The sequence below is a fragment of the Nannospalax galili genome, unplaced genomic scaffold, assembly GCF_000622305.1.
Source record: "Nannospalax galili isolate Female #2095 unplaced genomic scaffold, S.galili_v1.0 scaffold4870, whole genome shotgun sequence".
NCBI lineage: Eukaryota > Metazoa > Chordata > Mammalia > Rodentia > Spalacidae > Nannospalax > Nannospalax galili.
The window spans coordinates 34,712-43,878 of record NW_008327558.1 but is presented as its reverse complement, the minus strand read 5'-3'; the positions used below and the strand labels follow the sequence as shown (position 1 = coordinate 43,878).

Below are 9,167 nucleotides of genomic sequence, written 5' to 3'. Positions count from 1 at the left end.
TTGTCTGTAAATATAAGGATACATATTTTGCACATAGTAAGAAATCACATTAATGTAGTATTATGACAGGCTTGGGGTTTTCTCTGGTGGCCACTCCACCCATGTGTATTAGGTTATGTTTACATTACCACACTTGAGTTTCCTGCCTTTGAGTGGGTAGTCAAATTAGGTAGCTGTTGATTGCCTCAAAGATAAGATTACCACTACTGCAGACATATGCTGTGCTGGCCACTGATGTGATTATTTGGTCTTGAAGCTGATATTGGATCATCCACTGACATTTTCCCTTGGCATCTCCATAGAGCTCTCCAAAGGAATGAGTGCTGGTCTTCAGGGAAGAGGCTTCAGGTCAGTTCCAGCTCCATTGCTCTATTTCCAGTGTACAAGGTATATCCTGTCATCAGCAATAAGGTCTTACCTTCAAGTTCTGGGAGGAAAACCAAGGGCTGTGGCAATAGATTGTGTTATTTTGTGAGTCTCTTGGAATAGCTACCCTGACCAACAACTCAAAGGGAGGTTGTTCCTCTCTGGCACTGTATTTCTTTTCATATAGCCTTCAGCTGTACATGTTCACTCATGTACAGATATTGTATGCGTATGTTTCAGTAGATTTTGAAGTAATACATCTTCCTCTGATTTTTCATACCACCTAAGCATTAATTATCTCTCATCCTTCTCTCCCTGACCAACCCTTTCTCTTCGCCCCCAAGTTAAGATATCCCCATTTCTCCCATTTCCCTTTTGATAATACCTACCCCTATGATCCCCCCTTCTCTTGAGATTCTTCTTTCCCTTTAGTCCTATGGTTCCTTGTATAACCCTCCCTTCTCCCTTCCCAGTAAATACTTTTATTTTCCCCATTTCCCCCTTGCTATAGGTATTACCTCTCTCGGACTCTTTTTTTTTCCCCTTTACCTCCATGGCTCCTTTACATTGTCTTGGCTCCTGTGGTCACATCAGGATATATACTCACATATATACATAATATAGAACACTTCATGAATTTGCATGCCATCCTTGTGCAGGGACCACGCTACTCTTATCGGTATCATTTCAATTTTAGTACGTGTGCTGCCAAAGTAAACACTCGCCAAGTGTTTATAGATATATAATTCAGCAAAATCTTGCATTTAATTTCCAGCACAGAAAATAATCAAAGTGTACAGAACTTAATAGTTTCAAGAAACGGTCCAAAAGTGGTAAATTGTGTTAATGAAATGCTAATGGAAGCCCCGTGGCATGTCCCTTATGATGTCATGAGGAAGTAGATGGGCACATAATAAAAAGGAATGCAAAAATACAAAAATCTCAGGAATGAAGTTTAGAAAACAACAGTTAAATGTGATTGTTGAAATAGAATATTATTAAATACTTACTAAAACTGAGCAATTATTCCTTCCATTTAGTATTTATCTGATCTCATTAACAGCATTGCATTCAGATGTTTGTGGTCATTGTGAGAGAAGACTGATTTTAGTGTCATAAATAAATGAAAATCTTCAAGAAATAAAGAAATACTTTCTCAAATCTCCAGGGAGCACATCTACTCTGTTTAGCTATTTAGACCTCCCTACACTGTCTCCATTTGTGCCTTGGGTCTAGGTCCCCCTCTTGTTCCTCCTACCTGAGACCTCTAAACTAGCCTTTCAGAACCCAGTCACTGGATTCTCATAGTCCAATATTGCGCCTAGCACCCTAATGGATGATGATAGATCATGACTAGCTAGCTCAGAATGATCCTGTCCTGAAATAAAAAAAACAAAACAAAACAAAAAACATGATAACCTGAAGCACAGACAACCAAGCTACACACCTTATCAGAAAGCAAACAGAACATACCAACAATATAAACAGAAGCCAAACTTCAACAAAAGGAAGACTAAAATTTCATATCAGAAACACAACCAACAAAAGAAATCTGTATGCCCCGGCAATAACAAGAAGACACAAATAATATGAAAAACCCAGGTGCTATGTCTGCACCCAAACTCACCAGTCCTACAGTAGTATACTACAAGGAGAGTCACCCAGAAGAAACCCAGGATGTAGAATTTAAAAGAACAACCACAAATATGATCAATGAATTAAAAGACTTGAAAGAAAACAAAAACAACTAAAAAAAAAAAAAACCTCAAAGAGGATAGGAATAAACTCCTGACTGAGCATCAAGAAAACATGAATATTTGGCTGAATGAAATGAAATGACAAAGTTCAGGACTTGAAAACTGGATTCACAAAAGAGGTGGAAATATTGCAGAAAACTCAAGCCTAAATGAAGATGAAATGGAAAAACTCAATTAAGCAATTTGAAGTGGCAGGAGAAAGTCCCACAAGCAGAATGAACAAAGTGGAAAACATATCAAGATTGGATGACAAAAATGTAGAACTGGACTGCTCAGCCTATCGTACTCTGTTCACTTGACACACTTTCAGGCCCTAGCCTTCATTTCTCAATTAATGCTGAGGGAACTGGAGCCCTGCTGGTGATCTCATGACTCATTAGCCACTCTGCAGCTAGAAGCACCTGACCCCAAAGTGTTCCTACCTCCTGATAGCACCTGCTGCTGGGCTTCTCAGCACAGGGCATCACAGCATTGCCTAGCAACCCTGGCCAGAACTACACCCAAATCACCAACATCATGAACATCCTAAATGAGATTGTTGACCAAATATTTCCTCACTCACCCACCTCAGAGACCTGTGGCTGTATTTCTTCCCTGCATTGCTTCCCATGGCATTAGGTCATGTGTGTCACCTTGGCTAGGTCATGTTCCACTAGTTCAGGTTATTACTGTGAAGCTATTTTGGAGGTGTGGTGAACATCTACAAGGAATTGATCGGAGCTGTTTTGCATAGAGTTGCCTCACTCCAGTCTCTGCCTTTGAGTCTATATGGCTGTCTCCTCTGTGTGTCTGCATCCAGATTCCTTTCTTTTTATAAGAAAGGAATAACCCATCATGGGTTAGAGCCCATATTAGTCCAGTATAACTTTAACTTAATTCTTCATAAATTTGACAAGGATTCTATTTTCAAATAAGATCATGTAGTCACATACACAGGTCCTGGGAGTTAGGAATTAAACACATATTTTGAGAGGGACGCGATTCAACACCAAGAATGTGAGTGGGCCTCTTCCAATCTGTTGAAGGCTGTAAGAGCAAAAAGAGGTTTCCTAAAGAAGGACTTCCTCCCCAGACCAGTGTAGAAATTCTGCTTAAGTTTCTAGACTGCTAGCAGCTCCCACAGACACATGAGCCAATTCCTTAAAATCAATCAAAATATGGTAGATGACAGAGAGATTGATGATAGATAGATGGTAGATAGATGATAGATGATAGATAGATAGATGATAGATAGATGATAGATAGATAGATGATAGATAGATAGAGAGATAGATAAAATTAATCAGAAGAAATAAAAAAGGTAACTAAATTCTGACCAAAGGAAGATTTGACCAAGAAGACTTAAAACGTATGAAGTTATATGCACGAAAATCTAGTGCACCCAATTCAATCATCAGTACTACTGAACTTCAAGACACAGATTAATTCCAACTCAGTAAAAGTAGGTGACATCAATACCCCACTTTCTCCAAAAGACAGGTCATCTAGGCAAAGAATAAACAGAGAAAAATCTAATTAAATGATATCATACATTAAATAGACATAGCAGACATCTACAGAATATTCCACACAAGTACCAAAGAATATACATTCTATTTAGCACCCCATGGAAGTTTCTCTAAAATATATCACACACTGGGGAAAAAAAATCAACAAATTTAAAAAAATGAAATAATTTCTGTCTTCTGTCAGTGTACAACCCAATCAAACTCTAAATCAACAGCAAAAGAAGCTCTAGTAACCACATGAACTCGTGGAGATTAAACAACACATTCCTGAATAATGAATGGATCAAAGAAGAATCAAGAAAGAAAGAAAAGTATTCCTGGAACTAAATGAAAATGATAACCCAATACACAAAACCTGTGGGATACATTAAAAGCAGTCCTAAGGGGAAACTCACAGCTCGAAGCACCTACATTAAAAACAAAACAAAACAAAAAAAAACATAAAGAGCACAATTAATGACTTAAGGGTACAGCTCGTGAATTTAGAAATGCAAGAACAAACCAAAACCAAACAGAACAGACAAGAAGAAATAATAAAAATGCCAGCAGAAATCAATGAAATAGAAACAAAGAAACAATACAAAGGATTAAAAATTTTAAGAGTTACTTCTTTGAAAAGACAAGTAAGATAGACAGACCCTTAGCCCAGCTAATGGAAAATATGAAAGAAAAAATCCAAATTAACATAATCTGAGACAAAAGTGGAAATGTCAGAAGAGATGCCAAAAAGATCCAGAATATTATAAGAAATACTTAAAAACTTATACTTCATTAAATTTGAAAATCTAAAAGAAATGAAAAAAATTTCCAAATTCAATGGATCCACCAAAGTTAAACCAAGAAGAGAACAATGGCTTAAAGAGACCCTTAATAAATAAGGAAATTGAAAGAGTAATACAAAGCCTTCCAATTAAAAAAGCTGAGGCTCAGTTGGATTCACATCAGAATTTTGCCAGACTTTCAAAGAATATCTACAACCAACACTATTTAAATTATTCAAGTAGATAGAAAGAGAATGAGAACTTCCAGACTCTATGACACCAGCATTCCTCTAATACCCAAACCAGGTAAAAGTACACGGAAACTATAGGCCCATATCCCTAATGAACACAGATGCAAAAATTCTTAACAAAATATGCACAAACTGCTTACAGGCACACATCAAAACAGCCATTCACCATAATCAAATTGGCCTTATTTCAGAGATACAGGGGTAGTTCAGTATATACAATTCGAGATATATATAAGCAATCATTTAAATGGACTTAAAGAAAAAAATCATAGGATCATCTCAATAGATGAGGGGACATACCTCAACATAATTAAACTTATGTACAACAAATCCACAGTCAACATATTTCTAAATGGAGAAATACTAGAAGCATTTCCATTAAAATCAGGAACGAGACAAGGCTGTGCACTGCTTCTTTTCAATAATGCTTGAAGCTCTAGTTAGAGCAATAAGACAAGGAAATTAAAGGGAAAATAATTGGAAAAGAGGAGGTCAAATTATCCATATATTATACAAAAGATACCAAAAATTCCATAAAAGACTTCTAGAAATGATCAATACTCTCAGCAAAGTGTTATTAATTTACAAAAAGAAAAATAGCCTTTCTATACACCAATAACAGAGTTCATGGACATGTATTCACAATAGTCTCAAAAAACATATTTAGGAATGAACTTAATCACAGACCATCTGCCATTTCTATGTAAGAAATTATCAAAATTTGACAGAACATTTGGATCGAATGTGCCAAATTTAGGTCACCAGCTATCATCTACTTTTGTATTAGGGCCAGATGAAGGTTGACAGGTGATAATGTTTTTTTTTGTTTGTTTGTTTTGTTTGTTTTGTTTTGTTTTTTTTTTTTTCATTTTAAATCATACTGGAGTCCAAAGGCTGAGAGGTTATTTACAAAACAAGCCAAGGGAGAGTTGCTGAGGGCTTTAGAAATTTGTGAGCCCATGCTGAGAGGCTGAGAGTGGGAATGCCAATGCAAAATGCCAAGAGCTTGGGATTTGAGTGCTGGCATCCTCCAAGACAAAAGCCCAACAGAATGAGGACAACAGGAATTCTCAGGCCATTCACTGTGGCATGCTGCAAAGTGGGGTTCTGAGAAATCTCCAAGATTTGAGAGGTTCTTACCCTGCAGTTGAGCTGATGATGGCCAGTGTTGGGTGGAAGTGTTGTACCTCATCCACTGGACCCCAAAAAAGACCACTGAAGACACAACACACCAAAATGCAAAAGCAAAGGTTTAGGGTTTATTCAGGCTTAAGCTCAGGCTCTCAGACCTCATCAACTCAACGGATCCATGCTGAGACCCCAGAGTAAGGGAGAGTGGAGCCTTTTATAGGTTTTAGACAAAGAGAGGAGGGGGATACTGAAGATACATTTTAGTTGGTTCAAGGAGCCCACATGCGCCAATAATTTTAAATTGATTGGATGTATAAGATGCAGCACTGGAAGTTTCTTATTGGTAGGTGCTGTTCTCAGGGCTGTGGAATGTGCTGACTGTTATCTGTGGGGCCAGGAGTCTCTGTTTTTACCTTACAGGGCAGTTTTCATGCCTGGGGTTGCTTAATCTATACTTTCCTGGAAGAGGGGAGGATAGCAGGTGGGGGTCAGGGCATGCCAGGGCATGTCTAGGTATGTCTAAAGCAGCAGACAAGCATTTTACAGAAGCTAAAAGAGCAATTAGTGGGGGTCTGGAGGGATTGGGGGATAGCAGGTGAATGAAGAGCATCTCAGGGTCCTACATTGCCCCCTTGTCTTGTAACTGGGGAATGAAATCATGGGTTCTGGCCGGCCAGCTCACAGGTATCTGGGATGCTCATGCTAAGGGGCATATGGGGATTCATGTTACTTGCAGGAAACGTGCCATCAGCCGATAAGCAGTTCAGTGTCAACAATAGACAGGTTAGCAGGAAGGGTCTCCTCGGATGTGGAGCTTGAATGGATTTGAAGGGTGTAGGGATGCCTTCCAGGTGTCTCCCTTGTAATCATCTGGGACTGCAAGCAGGTTGGCAAGTTTGGCATGGGAGTAGTGCACCCAAGCCGTGATGCTGTCCACCTTGAGTGTGGTGGGAGTCGTCAAGAGGATCACGAAGGGGCCCTTCCATCTTGGTTTGAGATTTTTCCGTTGGTGTCTGTGGATGAAGACCCAGTAGCCCAGTTTAAACCTGTGGGGTTGCAGGGGGACAGCAGCTTCATATATGGCTCTGAGTTGCCACCAGACCCGTAGGTGGGTTAGCTGCAACCATTGGAGTGAGTCCAGTAGGTCCTGGTCTCCCAAGGTCGATACTAGGTCAGCTTGGAGGCTAGGTATCATAGGAGGGGGGTTCCATACATGATTTCAAAGGGGGTCAAACCCATCTGGTATGGAGTGTTTCTTACTCTAAAAAGGGCAAAGGGGAGGAGAGCCACCCAGTCTGTGCCAGTCTCTAAAGCTAATTTGGTTAAGGTCTCTTTTAGAGTTCTATTCATTCTTTCTACCTGTCCTGAACTCTGGGGTCTATAGGCACAATGTAGTTTCCAATCAATCCCCAGAACTGTGGCCAGACTCTGACTTACCTTGGACACAAAAGCCGGTCCATTATCTGACCCTATCATCTGTGGAAAGCCGTACCTGGGGAGGATGTCTTCCAACAGTTTCTTTGCCACCATTTGAGCCATTTCATGTTTAGTAGGGAAGGCTTCAGTCCATCCTGAAAAAGTATCTACAAAGACTAGCAAATAATGGTATCCATACCTGCCAGGTTTTACCTCAATGAAATCCATTTCCCAATGGGCTCCAGGTTTTTTCCCTTGAAGTCTGATTTCTGGTTTTCTAATATTTGGCACCACATTAGTGAGTTGGCAAGCTTTACAGCCATTGAAAATGTCTTTAATCTTTAAATTGAGATCCTTGATTTTTACTTTGACATGTCAAATTAAGTCCTGCATCCTCTTGATGCACATGTGGGAAGAACGGTGTATTTTTCTCAACATTTGTTTTTCTAATATTTCCAGGAGGATCAGCTTCCCTTCTGCTGACCTCCACCATCCTTCCAGGCATTGGGTCCTCGGCAGTCCCTTTATCCATTTCAGGTCCTCCCCAGTGTATTTGGGCTTTTGGGGGAGGTTTGGATCACCTGGGTCAATTAGTGTGGTGACCAAAATTGAGTCAATTTGGAGGGCAGCCTGTTTAGCCACCTGATCCACTCAATTATTTCCTTGGGAAATCAGATCGTTCCCTTTTTGATGACCTGGGCAGTGGATAATTGCCAATTTCTTTGGCAGCCAGAGAGCCTTCAGCAATGTTAAGATTTCTTCATTTTTGACAGTCTTTTCTCTGCCGTTAATAAGCCCCGTTCCCTATATATTGCCCCATGAACATGCGTAGTGGCAAAGGCATATCGGCTGTCTGTATACACATTAAGCTTTTTGTCCTTTTAGCTGTCCTGTCAGCCAGATTATTTCCCTTCTGGGTGGGGTTGTTTCCTTTTTGGTGACCCGGGCAGTAGATTATGGCTAGTTTTGTTGGGCCCCAGAGGGCTTGCAGGAGGTCTAAGATCTCTTGTTTATTTTTAATAGTCTTTCCCTTTGCAGTAAGGAGGACTCTGTCTTGATAGATGGCCCCATGGATAAGGGCAGTGGCAAATGCATATCTGCTATCTGTGTAGATGTTGAGTCTCTTTCTTTTACCCATCTTTAGGGCTTTGGTAAGCACAATCAGTTCAGCTTTTTGGTCGATGTACCTATTGGCAGTGGCTCGGCCCAAATGACTCTCAAGGTGGTTGTGACTGCTCCCCCAGTATGCCTTTTACCATTTCTGATGAAACTGCTTCCATCCGTGTACCAGGTTTCTTCGGCATCAGGCAAGGAAACAACCTTCAGGTCAGGCACTGTTCAACCATTGAATGGGGGGGTTGCTTGAGCACCCCTTCGAGGGCATAAGGGGTTGCCACAAGCAGGTCCTGTCCCAGGGTTAACTTTTTGGCATCCTTAACCAGCAGGGCTACTGCGGTTATAATTCGCAGGCAGGGGGCCATCCAGCTGCTACAGGGTCTAATTTCTGTGATAGGTATGCAATAGGTCTCTTCTAGGGGCCTACTCTCTGGGTGAGGACCCCTTTAACAATACCTTTATGTTCATCCACATATAGACAGAAAGGTTTACTTATGTCTGGTAGTCCTAGGGCAGGAGCCTCTAAGAGCTTGCATTTTAGGGTTTCAAAGGCATCTTGCCTTTCCTGTGTCCAGTTGAAGTCCTGTCCTTCTTTGGTAGCCTCATATAGGGGTTTTGCAATTTCAGTGAACCCCAAAATCCAGAGGTGGCAGAACCCCGTGGTACCCAGGAATTCCTTCACCTGTTTTCTGGAGGTTGGTGCAGGAATCTTTAGCACAGTCTCTTTGCGGGCCTTAGTCAACCACCGCTGCCCCTCATTGAGGATGTACCCTAGGTAAGTCACTTCTTGCAGACATATCTGAGCTTTTTTTGCTGAGGCCCGGTATCCCAAGTCCCCAAGTGTGTGGAATAAGTCCTCTG

General features: G+C 40.8%; 1 non-coding gene across 1 annotated transcript; it reads right to left on the bottom strand.

Moving 5' to 3' along the window:
* Positions 1-980: 980 nt before the first annotated feature.
* On the bottom strand, positions 981-1,087 carry LOC115070164. Its single transcript, XR_003849372.1, has one exon. It is a non-coding gene; the product is annotated as a U6 spliceosomal RNA (small nuclear RNA).
* Positions 1,088-9,167: the final 8,080 nt, after the last annotated feature.